This window comes from Tachyglossus aculeatus, chromosome 3, assembly GCF_015852505.1.
Source record: "Tachyglossus aculeatus isolate mTacAcu1 chromosome 3, mTacAcu1.pri, whole genome shotgun sequence".
Lineage (NCBI taxonomy): Eukaryota > Metazoa > Chordata > Mammalia > Monotremata > Tachyglossidae > Tachyglossus > Tachyglossus aculeatus.
The window spans coordinates 50,772,335-50,790,412 of record NC_052068.1 but is presented as its reverse complement, the minus strand read 5'-3'; the positions used below and the strand labels follow the sequence as shown (position 1 = coordinate 50,790,412).

The 18,078-nt window shown below is 46.2% G+C and overlaps 1 non-coding gene across 1 annotated transcript; it reads left to right on the top strand.

Moving 5' to 3' along the window:
* The first annotated feature begins 8,046 nt into the window (after window positions 1-8,046).
* On the top strand, window positions 8,047-8,184 carry LOC119925995. Its single transcript, XR_005449914.1, has one exon. It is a non-coding gene; the product is annotated as a small nucleolar RNA SNORA7 (small nucleolar RNA).
* Window positions 8,185-18,078: the final 9,894 nt, after the last annotated feature.

Below are 18,078 nucleotides of genomic sequence, written 5' to 3'. Positions count from 1 at the left end.
ACGATTGGTTATTTTTATTATTATTATTATAGTTGTTAAGCACTTACTATGTGCCGAGCACTGTTCTAAGCGCTTGGGTAAATACAAGTTAGTCAGGATTGGTGGAGTCAGGATTAGAACTCATGACCTTCCGACTCCCAGGCCCATGCTCTACTCATTACACCATACTGTTTCTCTAATAATAATTATAACAATAATATCCCTTAAATTAATGTTGAATCTCTTTTCAGAAATTCAAAAACTTCAGTAGTGGCCGCCCTTCCAGATTCCCAGAGAGGCTGGTATTACTTGTACCATTTACAGAGGTAAATTGAGTCATACAAACATTTGGGTTTTGCCCAGCTGAGAATTCCTAAACTAAATTCCCAAACCCCTTTCCTGAAGTAACATGACCTACTGGAAACTTCACAGGGGTGGGAGTCAGGCGATCTGGATTCTAATCTCTGCCATTTGCCTGCTGTGAGACCTTGGAAAAGTCATTCAACTTCTCTGTTCCTCTCCTTTAAATTGGGACTGGGACTGTGTCCAATCTGATTTTACTGTATTCAGAGTATTCAGTTTAGCAAATCCCACAATTATATACTTCAGAGCCTTTTTTCCATTCTCCTTCCTGGACCTGGGGTCTCTGTTCCCATCCTCAGAAAGCAAAGGAACAAGGAGGACATCAATAGTGAGGAAGTCACATCTAAGCCCTGGCTAAATAACAGAAAATTAATTCTTGCATCTGCATAGCCTTGATGAAAAGGAAGGCAGCTAGCAGAAATCAAGTGAGATCTGCTGGTTAAGGAGGAACCAACAGGGCACTTTTCCATGCATGACTTGAAAACTCAAAGCCATCAAGTCATTCTGGGAAAACTTTCTGAGTAAAAGATTTGGGATATAATCAAGTTAAGTGGCCTCTAAAAGCTCAGTTGGTTGATAGAAATCTCCAGTCATCCCTAAAATAATTGACTGGAGGAATGAATTAAGTGACCAGCCTGCATTAGAATAACATTCTGTGCCAGCAATAGAACAGATACCTCCATCCAATATTATCTCCTTTCATTAGTGTTCTAGAAATGATTAACTGAATCTGTTCAAGAAAGAATGTTACCCCATTCTTTTCTGCCTCTTCAATTTCACCTAAATGTCATTGCTAATCTCCCACAGTATCCATATTTAAGCCTTCTTTTTCCCTTCTTGTTATAATCACAGAATAAATACCATCTAATAATATCTTGTTACTGGGCAGATCAGCCCCGAGGTTTGGTAGGTGTCTCCCAGGGGTGAAGCGTGCAGAGATCGGAACTTTCCATGAGATGCTATCAGGGGGCAAGGATGGAACAGAAGTTGTGCCCCGTTTGCCAATCTCTCTTTTGGAAGAGTAGGGAGCAACTCATTGGTGTCCAGGTGGCTTCTGGGCTTGCCTAAGCCTGTTTTGAACCCCTGTCTGAAGCCAGATTCCCATGAGCCTTTATGACCTTTAACCTCAACATAGGGCAGCCCTCTCTCCCTCATCTTAGCCTGTAACATATTCGATGTTAGATTACCACCACCATCCTGTCCCTTGCTGTAGTGTGGGGCTGGCTGGGCCCAAATCCACCAATCTATGCAGTGCATAGTTGAAGGAGTAATAATAATAGTGGCATTTGTTAAGCGCTTACTATGTGCCGAGCACTGTTCAAAGTGCTGGGGTAGATACAAGGTAATCAGGTCCCGTGGGGCTCCCAGTCTCAATCCCCATTTTACAGATGAGGGAACTGAGGCAGAGAGAAGTGAAGTGACTTGCCCAAAGTCACACAGCAGACAAGTGGCAGAGTTGGGATGAGAACCCAGGTCCTTCTGGCTCCCAGGCCCATGCTCTATCCTCTAGGCCACACCGCTTCTCTGGCAGTCCCCAGGATGCACAGAACAATCACCTTTTTGAGACGAAAACTGCCGAGGAGGAATGTCCGGAGCCAATAAGCCCTTTTCGGCACACTGCCTACTCTTGGTCGAATAAATTCTCTTTTCTGCTAAAAATGAGTGTCATCCTAGTTTTTACTGGTACACTGACCTTAATTCATTTCCTAAGCAGAGAACAAAAAAAATAAATTGACAATTAACACTTGTAATGGAAAATTTTCCTAGCAGAGTTAGAAGGTGAATAGATACCATATGTTGCAGAAGAACTGAATCTTAAGAAAACATTGGAGAATGAGGAATTCAGATCTGTGGGCACTAGGTTATCATCTCCTGATGAAAGAATAAGTCACATTAACACTAATAGGCATTATATACACATACCATTTGGAGAATATACAACCCCTTTTTATGATAGATCCAGGGAAATGCTAACAATATGTTCCTTAGAAAAAGACTATCCTTGAGGCTCAGTAACAGAGGGAAAAAAAAGAGGAATAGGCTTCTGGGTAAAGATGCTGGAGCTCATTTAAAAATCTGAATGAGAAACCACCAGAATTCTAATACTGTATTATAGGAGCAGTGACAATGACGATCATATCCCATTTGTTTAGAGTCGCTTTGAAGCCTCATCAAGATACAAAGATTCATTTTGGCTGGTGTAGCAGAAATGTTTCAAGAAAGTGTGCAATTGGCTTTATAATTTATATTATCCTGGGCCAGCTGCAGTAGAGACAGACTCATCTGAACAGGGTAAGCAGTAATAAAGAGACCTATTCAATGTAAACTCAGAGCTCACCAAAGTATCTAGCAAATGTTCGTGACACAAATTACAGGGAAAGTTAAATACAATTTACACCACAGACTTCAATTAAAAGTGAGAGTAATTGAGTTCCCTCAACCAATGGCCTTTGCCGAAACACCAGCTCATAAATTCTTTGAACGACTCAGCAGAGACACAGTGGCATCCAGAAGGCCATTTTCCAAACCAAAAGCTGTGCCAAAAAAGGAGTGTTGACATAAGTGGAAACTCTAGGAAGATTTGTCAAGATGCTGCCCTGATGATTTTTCTGGCCTGGGCTGTGGCAGGCATAGAAAGAATCAATAGGCTATTGCAATTAGAAGCTCTATATCATCAAGATCAGTATTTACTCAGCTCCTTCTGTGGACAGAACACTGTACTAAATGCTCAGGAATATGCTGTAAAAACCAAAGGAATTTTTGCCCTCAAAGATTGTTCGATATACAGTCGTTCTTTTATAAGACTGGCATCAGGTCTTGGCACAAGGGCTCTGTCCTTTGCTGTGTGACTTTGTGCAAATCATCTAACTTATCTGTACCTCAGTCTCCTCATATGTAAAATGGGATTAAATCCTACTGCCTCCTGCTTAAACTGTGAGCCCTACTGTGGGCCTAGGACTCTGTCATTCATTCATTCAATCATATTTATTGAGTGCTTACTGTGTGCAGAGCACTGTACTAAGCACTTGGGAAGTATAAGTTGGCAACATATGGTGAGATGGTTCCTACCCAACAACAGGCTCACAATCTAGAAGGGGGCGACAGACAACAAAACAAAACATATGCACAGGTGTCAAGTCGTCTGAGCAAACAGAATTAAAGGTAAATGCACATCAATAACAAAATAAATAGAATAATAAATATGTACAAGTAAAATAGAGTCATAAATCTGTACAAACATACAGGTGCTGTGGGGAGGGGGAGGAGGTAGGGCAGGGGGGATGGGGAGGAGGAGAGGAAAAAGAGGGTTGCTTGTATTTACCTCAGTGCTTAGTATAGTGCTTTGAACATGGTAAGCATTTAACAAATACTATAATTATTATTATCTTTACAATTACTGAGGACCTTCACACATTAAGGAGAAATCATCTCAGAGCACTTTCTCATTGACACCGTCTGCATGCTTACAGGTATTTCTTCCAATTCTGAATTGAATTCTATCCAGGCAGTCCTAAATTTAAAATGAAGGAATTTATTAAGCAATGACTAAGTGCCAAGCACTGAGCTATAGACTGGAACAGAAGAAAGACACACTTAGACTGTGAACTCCAGGTAAGACTATCCAATCTGTAGTCTATCCAAGCATGCCACATCTCTAGTTGGCCTTCCTTTTGGATGACGATGATGATGGTGGCATTTGTCAAGCGCTTACTATGTGCTGAGCACTGTTCCATGTAGGTCATCAGCCTTTGCTGGTTTAAGGCTACAAGCTAGCACAATTATACAGTTAATTATTTGTGAAGACTTAGAATAGAAGGTAGAGCAGAAGGACATGGATTAGAACTAAGAGAGCTGTAGACAGAATCTTAATAATAATAATAATAATAATGATAGTGGTATTTGTTAAGCACTTACTATATGTTGAGCACTATTTTAATTGCTGGGGTAGATACAAGCTAATCAGGTTGGGCAAAGTCCCTGTCCTAAATGGGCTCAGAGTCTTAATCCCCATTTTACAGATGAGGGAACTGAGAGGTTAAGTAACTTGCCCAAGGTCACACATCAGACAAGTGGTAGAGCCAGGATTAGAACTCAGGACCTTCTGACTCCCAGGCCCGTGCTCTATCCACTACGTCATACTGCTTCCAGGCTGTTAATATACCTTATTAGAAATCAATTCACATTTATACACTGTCTAATTTAAATATCTGGGAACCTCTATCATCCTACCACTGGGGAAGCAGCGTGGCTCAGCGGAAAGAGCCCGGGCTTTGGAGTCAGAGGTCAGGGGTTCAAATCCCGGCTCCACCACTTGTCAGCTGTGTGACTTTGGGCAAGTCACTTCACTTCTCTGGGCCTCAGTTACCTCACCTGTAAAATGGGGATTAAGACTGAGGCGCCCCCCGTGGACAACCTGATCACCTTGTAACCTCCCCAGCGCTTAGTACAGTGCTTTGCACATAGTAAGCGCTTAATGAAATGCCATTATTATTATTATTATTACCACTGTGCCACCCTGGGCCCTCAATCCCAACATGCTCTGCAAGAACTTGGAGAGTTCAAGGTGTCAGAGTTGGTAGACAAGTTCCCTATCCACAAAGAGCTTACAGTCTGGAGGAGGAGACAGACAGTAACATAATCAATCAATAAATAATATTTATTGAACAGTTCATTCATTCATATTTATTGAGCACTTACTTTGTGCAGAGCACTGTACTAAGCACTTGGAAAGTACAATTCAATCAATCAATCAATCAATCGTATTTATTGAGCGCTTACTGTGTGCAGGGCACTGTACTAAGCGCTTGGGAAGTACAAGTTGGCAACATATAGAGACAGTCCCTACCCAACAGTGGGCTCACAGTCCAGAAGGGGGAGACAGAGAACAAAACCAAACATATTAACAAAAGAAAATAAATAGAATAGATATGTGCAAGTAAAATAAATAAATAGAGTAATAAATATGTACAAATATATATAGTCAGAGGTCAGGGGTATATATGTATATATACATATATACAGGTGCTGTGGGGAAGGGAAGGAGGTAAGACAAGGGGGATGGAGAGGGGGACGAGGGGGAGAGGAAGGAGGGGGCTCAGTCTGGGAAGGCCTCCTGGAGGAGGTGAGCTCTCAGTAGGGCCGTGAAGGGAGGAAGAGAGCTAGCTTGGCGGATGGGCAGAGGGAGGGCATTCCAGGCAGGGGGATGACGTGGGCCGGGGTTGACGGTGGAACAGGTGAGAACGAGGCACGGTGAGGAGATTAGCAGCAGAGGAGCGGAGGGTGCAGGCTGGGCTGTAGAAGGAGAGAAGGGAGGTGAGGTAGGAGGGGGCAAAGTGATGGAGAGCCTTGAAGCCCAGGGTGAGGAGTTTCTGCCTGATGCGCAGATTGATTGGTAGCCACTGGAGATTTTTGAGGAAGGGAGTAACACGCCCAGAGCGATTCTGGACAACGACAATCCAGGCAGCGGCATGAAGTATGGATTGAAGTGGGGAGAGACATGAGGATGAGAGATCAGAGAGAAGGCTGATGCAGTAGTCTAGACGGGATAGGATGAGAGCTTGAACGAGCAGGGTAGCGGTTTGGATGGAGAGGAAAGGGTGGATCTTGGCAATGTTGCGGAGCTGAGACCGGCAGGTTTTGGTGACAGCTTGGATGTGAAGGGTGAATGAGAGAGCGGAGTCGAGGATGACACCAAGGTTGCGGGCTTGTGAGACGGGAAGGATGGTAGTGCCGTCAACAGTCAACAGCAACAGATACAATCCCTACCCAACAACGGGCTCACAGTTTGTGCAGGGTACTGTACTAAGCACTTGGGAGAGTACAACACAACAACACACAGATTCCTTGCCCACAATGAGCTTACAGTCTAGAGACGAGCTTCATTCACTCATATTTATTGTGTGCTTACTGTGTGCAAAGCACTGTAATAAGTGCTTGGGAGAGTACAATAAATTAAAGATTTGTACATGGGTGCTGTTGGGCTGAATGGTGGGGTGAAAAGGAAGCAAAAATTTACACTCTAAGTCATAGCATTAGACAGTTGGGAGACAGCAGCAAAAGACAAGTCAGCCTGGCATACAGCCATCAGAAATGGGGTAATTGCAACATCTTTGCACATCTTTGAAGACTGAGCAGCTTTGGTTGCAAGTGGGCTCTTGATGACGTGGACATCTGCACCCTGGGAGTCCCACCAGTCTTCTTTTCCCACCACCAGGCTTATAGGACTCTGAAATTTGTCCTTTATGTTATATTTACACTATTTTATCTTTCCTATTGCATCTGTGACCAAGCCCCTCCCCAGCATGTTCTGAGGGGCAGAGACCAGGCCAAATTCTCCCCTGTGTATTTCTTTTCCCCGGTATTTAGTACAGTGTTCTGCACACAGTAGGCGGTCAATAAATACTATTAGTACTAGTGATAGGCCTGGTGATTCCTCAAAAAAGGCTAAAGCATTCACTGAGGTGACACGAAATGCTCGCTTTTCAGTGTGATTATGGATTTTTTTGCACCCTGTGCTTCACTTGTCCAGGAAAAGGAGCATCACTAAAGAAATCATTCAAGAGTATTTATAATTAGGCCAGTGAAGAAAAATAACTTTCCCAAATCTCCCATATAGGATCTGCTTTTTCTGGGGCAGCATATGGTGCACATTCTAAAGGAGAAAGGTCTTATGCATAAAGAATGGAAAGGAAATATTTAAGTGATACATCTGAAAAACAAGATTCCACTAGAAAATAATGAATGTCTATTTTAAAAGGTTAATTGCAAAAAATAGCAGTATTTTAATACCATCCCCAAAGTAACTATCACAGATAAATCAGTCATGGATTATTTTTGGCTCTGCAGTATCAATAGCAGAAGCAGAGCTCATAATATTGCTCTGTCAGGGCTATTTATATGTTGTCACATGCCTAATGACTCTTAGCTTTGCATTTTTCCACACTCTTTGTAGATGTGATCATGAAACGGTAGCTTGTATTGAGCAAAAGAAAACTTCTCCACAGAAAGTTTGAAGTCTCTGGTATATCCCAAAGGTTGAAGCAGTCACAGATTTCCCAACTCTGTAAAATCACAGCTGGAAATTCACTAGACATTTTACTAACCAGAACAGATGCTTTCACTTTCACCTGATCTTTGATGTTACAGCATTTCTGTACTCCAGGGACATGGCCAGTACCGCCTTCAGTACTGGTCACTCATGGACATATTGTTGAACTGACACGCTTCCTAATCACCAGTAAAATGAGGTCATGGTACAGGGTAATTTCAAAGACTATTTGGGTCCCCCAGACCATTTCTCTCACATATATCCTGGCCATCCCATGACCTTACCAACACACACCCATCCAAACATTCTACTCCTCTCTCGCAATGGACTGATTACTCTTTACTCTACTTGCCACGATAGAGTTCTGAAAAAAAAAATACAGGGAAAACACACACTCACACACACATGCCCAGTCTGGTTCCACCAAACTGATCCTAGTCAACTTTGTTTTCTCCCACAATTATGATGTCCTCTAACTTTATAGGAATAAAATGACTCCATTTCCACTGGCATCATGGAAAACCAACATCTCCTTCTTAATTAAACAAACCTTCAAAAATGGTAGGAAGACATAGGTTTTTTCTGAGGAATAATATTTGAGGTAGAGGCCCCTGGCTGCTTCATAGTTGAATAAATATAGACCAATAACTTCCACTCACCTCTCAGGGTCACACCTGGAGAGTTTCCAGTACTCTACCAGTCTCGACTATGGGAGGTAGAGTCAAGCAGAGGCATATCCATTCTATTCCTAGCTTGGGCAGTGGCTAGTGAGTGGAAGGCAATCTGCTATAAGTCAAAACTCACCTGTTCTGTGCAGCAGCAGCATGGGAGAGAGCAGAGGGAAGAAATTCAGGTTTACTGCACAGAAGGAGGTAATGGTAAACCACTTCACATTTTTACCAAGAAACCTGTATGGCTACACTACCAGAATGACTGCAGATGGGGGTGGAGCTCTCTGGGAGGGATCTGTCCATGGCGTCACTATGGGTCGGACACTACTTGACAGCATAAGACAACAAAATAACTTCCACTATTCTGTCCCCCCATGCCTCTTCGTCACCTCCTCTACACTTCACCACAACCCCTGTTTCTGCCTTAAAATATCTCATTCTTCATAATGAGGGTTTCGCAAGAATTTAGTGCGGTTCTAAAAAGAATCCAGTGTCCTCATTAGGGTCGATCTCTCAAGGCACTTCAACTATTTTGAAATTCTTAACTCTGTCCTCATTCTCTGATTAATCAACTACACTGCCAAGTGCAATATATTAGCCTTTAAATCCAACAACTTGTCAAAATTAACTACAACTCATATATTACCAGTTTGCAGTTATCTCCCCTGAAGCTCATGCACTGAAATATACTCAATGCCACTGTGTCCAAATTATGTTTAAAGTATATTGCCTCTTACTGAGGAAGGGCTGAGGAACTAATATTCTAAAATCTGCCCATGGGGAACCGCTCATTAAACTTGATTTTCTTATATTTGGAAGGATATATAAATTCATTTGATCAAGGCAGTGTGTGGTGTCAACATACCATCAAGAGTCAGAATAAACTGATGGTATTTGGAGGAGGGGCTGTGCCCAATGCCCCCTTTATGACTGGGACACCTTGACCTACTGTGGACAACATATTCAATTTCTAAAGCTGTTCCAATAATGCCACCCTGGATTCAACTCTTAATATCAAGTGTCCAAACAAGACCATGAGCAGTGACACCAATGTAGTCAAACTACCAGCACTGAAGCAATGCTCATCACCTCAAACCTTTGATAGGAAAAGTTGAGAGGAAAATAGATAACAGGACGATCGCCAAACAACTGCTTTAGGGTGACTGGAAATGGGAAAGACCACAAACAAGGAGAGCAGAGGAAAGCTTTTAAAGACAACGTAAGCAATCAATGAATAGTATTTAAGTGCTTACTGTGTGCAGAACACCATACTAAATGCTTGGGAGGGTTACAATGTAGCAGTTAGTAGACTCAATCCCTGCCCACAAGGAGCTTACAGTCTAGAGGAGGAAACAGACAGTAGTATAACCAACCTATTAACATTTAATGAGGATTTACTGTGTGTAGAGTACTGTTCTAAGAGCTTGAGAGAGTACAACAATATAACACACATTCCTGGCCCACAACAAGCTTACATAGAGATGAACTTAAATTGTATTAATTGGGTGCTTACTGTGTTCAGAGCACTGTATTAAGCACTTGGGAGAGAATAATAAATTAAAGATGTGTACATAATTACTGTGGGGCTGAGCATGGGGTGAAAATGAACTCAAAATTTACCCTCTGGGTCATAGCATTAGACAGAAGGGAGAGAACAGCAAAGGATAAGTCAGCATAGCAATCAGAAATGGGGTGACTGTCTTGGAGTAGAGATTTAGGGAAGATTGTGACACCAGTAGGGAGAAACAAAAAGAACGCCAGGTACTGTGGGTCAGTCAGTCAATCAATCATATTTATTGAATGCTTATGAAGCACTTGAGCACTGTACAAATTGCTTGGAAGAGTACAATATAACAGACACATTCCCTGCCCACAGTCATCTTATAGTCTAGAGGAGGAACATGCATCCAGGCAGCAAAGAGCAAACCTTACATGTTCATGATGTGGAAAGGATTGTCATTTACATATCAGATTGATCATCCAGGCCCAAACCCCAGATTAAAAATAAATAAATAAATAAATCCTATTTATCGAGCGCTTACTATGTGCTGAACACGGTACTAACTGCTTGGGTGAGTACAATACAGCATAATTAGCAGACATATTCATTCAATCATATTTATTGAGTACTTACTGTGTGCAGAACACTGTACTAAGCACTTGGGAAGCACAAGTCGGCAACATATAGAGACAGTCCCTACCCAACAACGGGGTCACAATCTAGAAGGGGGAGACAGATAACAAAACAAAACATGTAGATGTCAAAACCGTCAGAATAAACAGAATTATAGCTATATGCACATCATTAACAAAATAGAGTAATAAATATGTACAAGTAAAATAAATAGAGTAATAAATCTGTACAAATATATACAGATGCTGTGAGGAGGAGAAGGAGGTAGGGCGGGGAGGATGGGGAGGAGGAGAGAAAAAAGGGGGCTGAGTCTGGGAAGGCCTCTTGGAGGATTGAGCTCTCAGTAGGGCTTTGAAGGGAGGAAGAGAGCTAGTTTGGAGGACGTATGGAGGGAGGGCGTTCCAGACCAGGGGAAGGACGTGGGCTGGGGGTCGTCAGTGGGACAAGCGAGAATGAGGCATAGTGAGGAGGTTAGTGGCAGAGGAGCGGAGGGTGCGGGCTGGGCTGTAGAAGGAGAGAAGGGAGATAAAGTAGGAGGGGGCGAGGTGATGGAGAGCCTTGAAGCCAAGAGTGAGGAGTTTTTGCTTGATTCATAGGTTGACAGGCAACCACTGGAGATTTTTGAGGAGGGGAGTGACATGCCCAGAGCATTTCTGTACAAAGATAATCTGGGCAGCTGAGTGAAGTATAGACTGAAGCGGGGAGAGACAGGAGGATGGGAGATCAGAGCGATAAATGATGCAGTAATCCAGTCGGGATAGGATGAGAGATTGAACCAGCTAGGGAGAGGTTTGGATGGAGAGGAAAGGGTGGATCTTGGCAATGTTGTGGAGGTGAGACCAGCAGGTTTTGGTGATGGATTGGATGTGCGGGGTGAATGAGAGAGCAGAGTCGAGGATAAAACCAAGGCTGTGGGCTTGTGAGAGGGGAAGGATGGTAGTGCCAACTACAGTGATGGGAAAGTCAGGAAGAGGAGTAGACATATTCCCTGCCCACAAAAGAAATAGCACAGCATCAGGAGAATCACCCTTGACGATGAGGGCTAGATAAGACAGAGACACAGAGTGGTATAAGGCAAATTAGCTTGGGGTCAGCAAACCTTCTACCCTGTGTAAGAAAATGGCAGCCCAGCTACTCAATTTTCCACAGTGAGAGCATGCATTGCGCAGGACTGGGGGATGAGGGCAAGTAATCCCTACTTCTGGAATGGCTGCAGCTATTCTTAATCCACTCATCTCACCCCGAGTCGACCCCTTGCTGCACTCTCCTTCCTGCCTGGAACTCTCTCTCTCTCCCTACGTGATGGACCACAACTCTCCACATCTTTGATACCCTAATAATAACAATCAGAATTATGGTATTTGTTAAGCGCTTACTATGTGCCAAGAACTGTTCTAAGCACTGGGGCAGATTTAAGGTAACCAGGTTGGAAGCAGTCCCTGTACCACATGGGGCTCACAGTCTTAATCCCCATTTTACAGATGAGGTAATTGGGGCACCAAGACGTGAAGTGAATTGCCCAAGGTCACACAGCAGACAAGTGGCAGAGCCGAGATTAGAATCCATGACCTTCGACTCCCAGGCCCATGCTTATCCACTAAACCATGCTGCTTCCCTACTGAGATCATGCCATAAGAGGCCTTCCCTGACTACAGGGCTCTGCACACAGAAAGTGCCCAATAAATACGATTGAATGAATAAGCCCTCATTTCCTCTTCTCCCAATCCCGGCTCCGCCACAAGTCTGCTGTGTGACCTTGGGCAAGTCACTTAACTTCTCTGAGCCTCAGTTCCCTCATCTGTAAAAATGGGGATTAAGACTGTGAGCCCCACGTGGGACAGCTTGATCACATTGTATCCCCCCCAGCGCTTAGAACAGTGCTTTGCACATAGTAAGCGCTTAACAAATGCCATTATTATTATTATTATTATTATTATTCTGTGTCGCCCTTGCATCCCGCCTTAGCCACTTGTCTGCTGTGTGACCTTGGGCAGGTCACAATTTTTCTGTGCCTCAGTTACCTCATCTGTAAAATGAGGATTAAAAATGTGAGCCCTGTGTGGAACAACCTGATTACTCTTTATCTTCTGCAGTGCTTAGAACAGTGCTTGGCACTTGGTAAGCGTTTAACAAATACCATAATTATTATTATTATTATTATTATTACTTGGATTTGCTCCCTTTATTCACCCCTCCCTCAGCCCCACAGCACTGTGTACATATCCAAAATGTATTTATTTATACTAATGCCTGTATCCCCCTCTATCAATCAATCAATCAATCGTATTTATTGAGCGCTTACTATGTGCAGAGCACTGTACTAAGCGCTTGGGAAGTACAAATTGGCATCACATAGAGACAGTCCCTACCCGATAGTGGGCTCACAGTCTAAAAGGGGGAGACAGAGAACAGAACCAAACATACCAACAAAATAAAATAAGTAGGATAGAAATGTACAAGTAAAATAAATAAATAAATAAATAAACAGAGTAATAAATATGTACAACCATATATACATATATACAGGTGCTGTGGGGAGGGGAAGGCGGTAAGGCGGGGGGATGGAGAGGGGGACGAGGGGGAGAGGAAAGAAGGGGCTCAATCTGGGAAGGCCTCCTGGAGGAGGTGAGCTCTCAGCAGGGCCTTGAAGGGAGGAAGAGAGCTAGCTTGGCGGATGGGCAGAGGGAGGGCATTCCAGGCCCGGGGGATGACGTGGGCCGGGGGTCGATGGCGGGACAGGCGAGAGCGAGGTACAGTGAGGAGATTAGTGGTGGAGGAGCGGAGGGTGCGGGCTGGGCAGTAGAAGGAGAGAAGGGAGGTGAGGTAGGAGGGGGCGAGGTGATGGAGAGCCTTGAAGCCCAGGGTGAGGAGTTTCTGCCTGATGCGCAGATTGATCGGTAGCCATTGGAGGTTTTTGAGGAGGGGAGTGATATGTCCAGAGCGTTTCTGGACAAAGATAATCCGGGCAGCAGCATGAAGTATGGATTGAAGTGGAGAGAGACACGAGGATGGGAGATCAGAGAGAAGGCTAGTGCAGTAGTCCAGACGGGATAGGATGAGAGCTTGAATTAGCAGGGTAGCGGTTTGGATGGAGAGGAAAGGGCGGATCTTGGCAATGTTGCGGAGCTGAGACCGGCAGGTTTTGGTGACGGCTTGGATGTGAGGGGTGAATGAGAGAGCGGAGTCGAGGATGACACCAAGGTTGCGGGCTTGTGAGACGGGAAGGATGGTAGTGCCGTCAACAGAGATGGGAAAGTCAGGGAGAGGACAAGGTTTGGGAGGGAAGACAAGGAGCTCAGTCTTCGACATGTTGAGCTTTAGGTGGCGGGCGGACATCCAGATGGAGATGTCCTGAAGGCAGGAGGAGATGCGAGCCTGGAGGGAGGGGGAGAGAGCAGGGGCAGAGATGTAGATCTGGGTGTCATCAGCGTAGAGGTGATAGTTGAAGCCGTGGGAGCGAATGAGGTCACCAAGGGAGTGAGTGTAGATTGAGAACAGAAGGGGACCAAGCACTGAACCTTGGGGAACTCCCACAGTAAGAGGATGGGAGGGGGAGGAGGAGCCTGCAAAAGAGACTGAGAAAGAACGACCGGAGAGATAAGAGGAGAACCAGGAGAGGACGGAGTCTGTGAAGCCAAGGTCAGATAACGTGTTGAGGAGAAGGGGGTGGTCCACAGTGTCAAAGGCAGCTGAGAGGTCGAGGAGGATTAGGACAGAGTATGAGCCGTTGGATTTGGCAAGCAGGAGGTCATTGGTGACCTTTGAGAGCGCAGTTTCCGTGGAATGAAGGGGACGGAAGCCAGACTGGAGGGGGTCGAGGAGAGAGTTGTTGTTGAGGAATTCTAGGCAGCGCGTGTAGACAACTCGTTCAAGGAGTTTGGAAAGGAATGGTAGGAGGGATATGGGACGATAACTAGAAGGTGAGGTGGGGTCAAGAGAGGGTTTTTTTAGGATGGGAGAGACATGGGCATGTTTGAAGGCAGAGGGGAAGGAACCAGTGGAGAGTGAGCGGTTGAAGATGGAAGTTAAGGAGGGGAGAAGGGATGGAGCGAGAGATTTCATAAGATGAGAGGGAATGGGGTCAGAAGCACAGGTGGCCGGAGTAGCACTTGAGAGGAGGGAGGAGAGTTCCTCTGAGGATACCGCTGGGAAGGATGGGAGAGTAGCAGACAGTGTTGAGAGCCGGGGGGTTGGAGAAAGGGGGGAAGAGACTTTGGGGAGGTCGGACCTGATGGATTTAATTTTGTTAATGAAGTAGGAGGCCAGATCGTTGGGGGTGAGGGAAGGAGGAGGGGGAGGAACCGGGGGCCTGAGAAGGGAGTTGAATGTACGGAAGAGCTGGCGGGGGTGATGGGCATGGGTGTCAATAAGGGAGGAGAAATAGTTTTGTCTGGCAGAAGAGAGGGCTGAGTTAAGGCAGGAAAGGATAAACTTGAAGTGAACGAGGTTGGCATGGTGTTTAGACTTTCGCCAGCAGCGTTCGGCAGCTCGAGCATAAGAGCGAAGGAGGCGGACAGTGGCAGTGATCCAGGGCTGTGGGTTAGTGGTGCGAGAGCGGCGAAGGGAAAGGGGAGCGAGCGAGTCTAGCTGAGTAGAAAGGGTAGAGTTGAGAGCAGTAATCTGATCATCAAGACTGGGTAGAGAGGAGAGGGCGGCGAGGTGGGGTGTGAGGCGTTCCGAAAGATGGGTGGGGTCCAGAGAGCGGAGATCTCTGTGAGGGAGTAATACGGATTTACAGGGGAAAGGAGTGTGAGTGAGGAGGCAGGTGAGAAGATTATGATCAGAGAGAGGGATCACAGAGTTGGTGAGGGTGGACACAGTGTAGCGGTAGGAGATGATGAGGTCGAGGGTATGACCAAGTTGGTGAGTGGGTGAGGTGGGGTGGAGGAAGAGGTTGGCAGCGTCAAGGAGAGATAGAAGGCGGGCGGCAGAGGAGTCGTTAGGGATATCCATGTGGATATTGAAGTCTCCAAGGATCAGAGTGGGCATGGAGAAGGAGAGAAGGAATGTGAGGAAGGGGTCAAAGTCGTTAAAGAAGTTGGAAGTGGGGCCCGGAGGGCGGTAGATGACGGCTACAAGAATCTGGAGGGGGTGGTAGAGGCGAATAATGTGGGCTTCAAAGGAGGGGAAGGAAAGGGAAGGGGGAGGAGGGATAGTGCGAAAGCGACATTGGGGGGCGAGAAGGAAACCGACACCTCCTCCTTTTCCAGTGAGTCTGGGGGAGTGGGAGAAGAAGAGGCCTGCACTGCAGAGAGCAGCAGAAGAGACCGTGCCGTCCGACGACAGCCATGTTTCAGTTAGGGCGAGGAGGAGTAGAGAACTGGAAAGGAAAAGGTCCAGGATGAAAGGAATCTTACTTAAAACGGAGCGGGGGTTCCAGAGGCCACACTTGGCATCAGCTGTCGAGGGTGGGGAGGGAGGGGGAAGGGTGCGAGGGGTGGGGAGGGTTTGGATTGGGATGAGTTGGCGGGGGCCTGGGCGGGGAGAGTGGGAAGGGGGGGTGGCGATGGGAAAGGAGAACTGGGATGGGGTGGGGGCGGGGAGAAGGGGAGGAGGGGGGGTCGGGAGGGAGAAGCAGAGGACCTGCGCTGGTACAGAGGAATCCTTGGTAGGGGTTGAGGGGGAGCGGTCTTGGTGGGTGAGAGGGAGGGAAACAGCTGGGTGGGAGAGGGGAAGGGGAAGGTGAGGAATGGGAATGGCAGTTGGGAGCAAGGGAACTGAAAGTTCATGGTGAGGTCAGCAGGGCGAGTGACAGTACAGTGGGGGGTTAACAATTGAGATGCAGAAGCAATAAAACAGTAGCAATGATAAAAGTAGGCGATGGCATCACAGGGTGTAGTTGAGCAATCAATATGCTATGGCAATAATAGAATTGGCAAACAATGATGCCACAGAGAGCAGATACAAACTATTAAGAGCTGGAGTAGGGTGGGCCAGTTAAGGGGGGTCAGGGAGCAGAGATACCTGGGGAGGGGAGCGAACAGTCAACTAGCATGGGAGGGCTGAGGAGGTGTGAATGAGGTTGTCGTTAATGTAACATGTAACATGGTGCTAACAAGGTGCTAACAAGGGCTTTTTACCTGGGGGCGGGCGGGGGTAGAGTCAGTCAGGACCGGACCGGGAAGGGGGGGGGATGAGGGGCACTTTACGGAAGGCCTCCTAAGTGGGGGGGGGGTGGAAGCAGGCGGGGCGTCCGTGGGGGCGCTGAGATGGCGGGAGGGTGGGCGGCCAGGCCTCTCGGGAACGGAGTCACAGGCGTCAATGGCGGCGCTCTGAGGAGAGGAGCCTTCCGGGAGCGGCAAGTCCTCGCGGGGTGATGGCGGGCGGGCGGGCCTCTCGGGAACGGAGTCCCGGGCGTCTATGGCGGCGCTCTGAGGAGAGGATCCTTCCGGGAGCAGCAAGGCCACGCGGTGTGATGGCGGGCGGGCGGGCCTCTCGGGAACGGAGTGCCGGGCGTCTCTTTGACAGCCCACGCAGGGAAGAGAATAGCCGAGCACAGGGTCATGGAGAAACTGGTGATCATTCAGTCTTGTCACGCAGTACAAGTGGAAACAGTCCAGGCAAATGACATGATGGTACATACACTGGAAAACCAGCACAGGACTCGGATTATTCGAGCTCGGTGGAGTCAGCTGTTCTCACCCACGGAGGTTGTTCCTATCCAGATCACAGCACGAGGGTCCCTTCGTGGTCGCCAGAGAAGTTAGACCAGACCAGAGCTTCTAGACCAGAAGCTCATTGTGGGCAGAAAATGTCCACCAATTCTGTTATGGCATACTCTCCCAAGTGCTTAGTACAATGCTCTGCCCTCAAACAGTAAGAGCTCAATAAATACAATTGATTAATTAATTGCCATATCCTCCAAGCCTTCACTAAGCTCTGATCTCCCACCCTATTTTCCCTCCTTACTGCCCATCCATGCACTTTGTCTCACCCCCTAAGCACATAAATACTATCGCCACAGCACTTATAGATACCTTATACTCAGTGGCTTCCCTTCCCTGAAGTTTATTTTAAAGTTTGTCTCCCACTCTGTAAGCTCCCAGAGGACAGTATCCAAGTCTGCACAAAGTCCTCTATAAATACTAATGATTGATGGATTGGTTGTTATTGTTATCATGGTATTTGTTGAGAAGTTATGTGTTAAGTATTGTTCTACGTGCTGGAGTACATACAAGTTATAATCCTATTAGACACAGTTCCTGTCCCACATAAGGCTCACAGTCTAAATAAGAGGGAGAACAAGTATTTAATCCCCATTTTACAGGTGAAGCAACTGAGACACAGAGAAGTTAAGTGACTTACCCGAGGCTACGCACCTGGCAAGTGGCGGACCTAAGATTAGAACCCAGGTTCTCTGACTCCCAGGCCCAAGCTCTTTCCAATAGCCCACACTGCTTCCCAGTTACCAGTTTTTGGAAAATTTATTTTCCTGCGCAGCAGCCAGGTCCTGGAGGCCTTAAAAATATTTGACAGGTTACCAGGAGTTTCCTTTGAAGTTGCACGGCTCAAGACAAGGAAAGCCATGCAAAGCTGTGGGCAAGGGATGAACGAATCAATCAATCAGGGATATTTATTGAACACTTACTGGGGGTGAACACTATACTAAGCAATAGACACGAGAACTGCTAGAATTGATCCCAGAGTTTAAAGAATGAAAGTTCCCCTTTTCCTTTACCAACCCCCATCTGACACATAGCCAGACTCAGTTCCCACAGCCTAGGGGGCCACAGCCCTCGATCAATGGTATTTATTGAGCACTTACTGTGTGTAGAACACTGTTCTAAGCGCTTGGGAGAGTACAGTACAAGAGAATAAGCAGACATGTTCCCTGCCCATAATGAGTTTACAGGGAGAAGGACTTCAGATGCCTGCCATGCCTC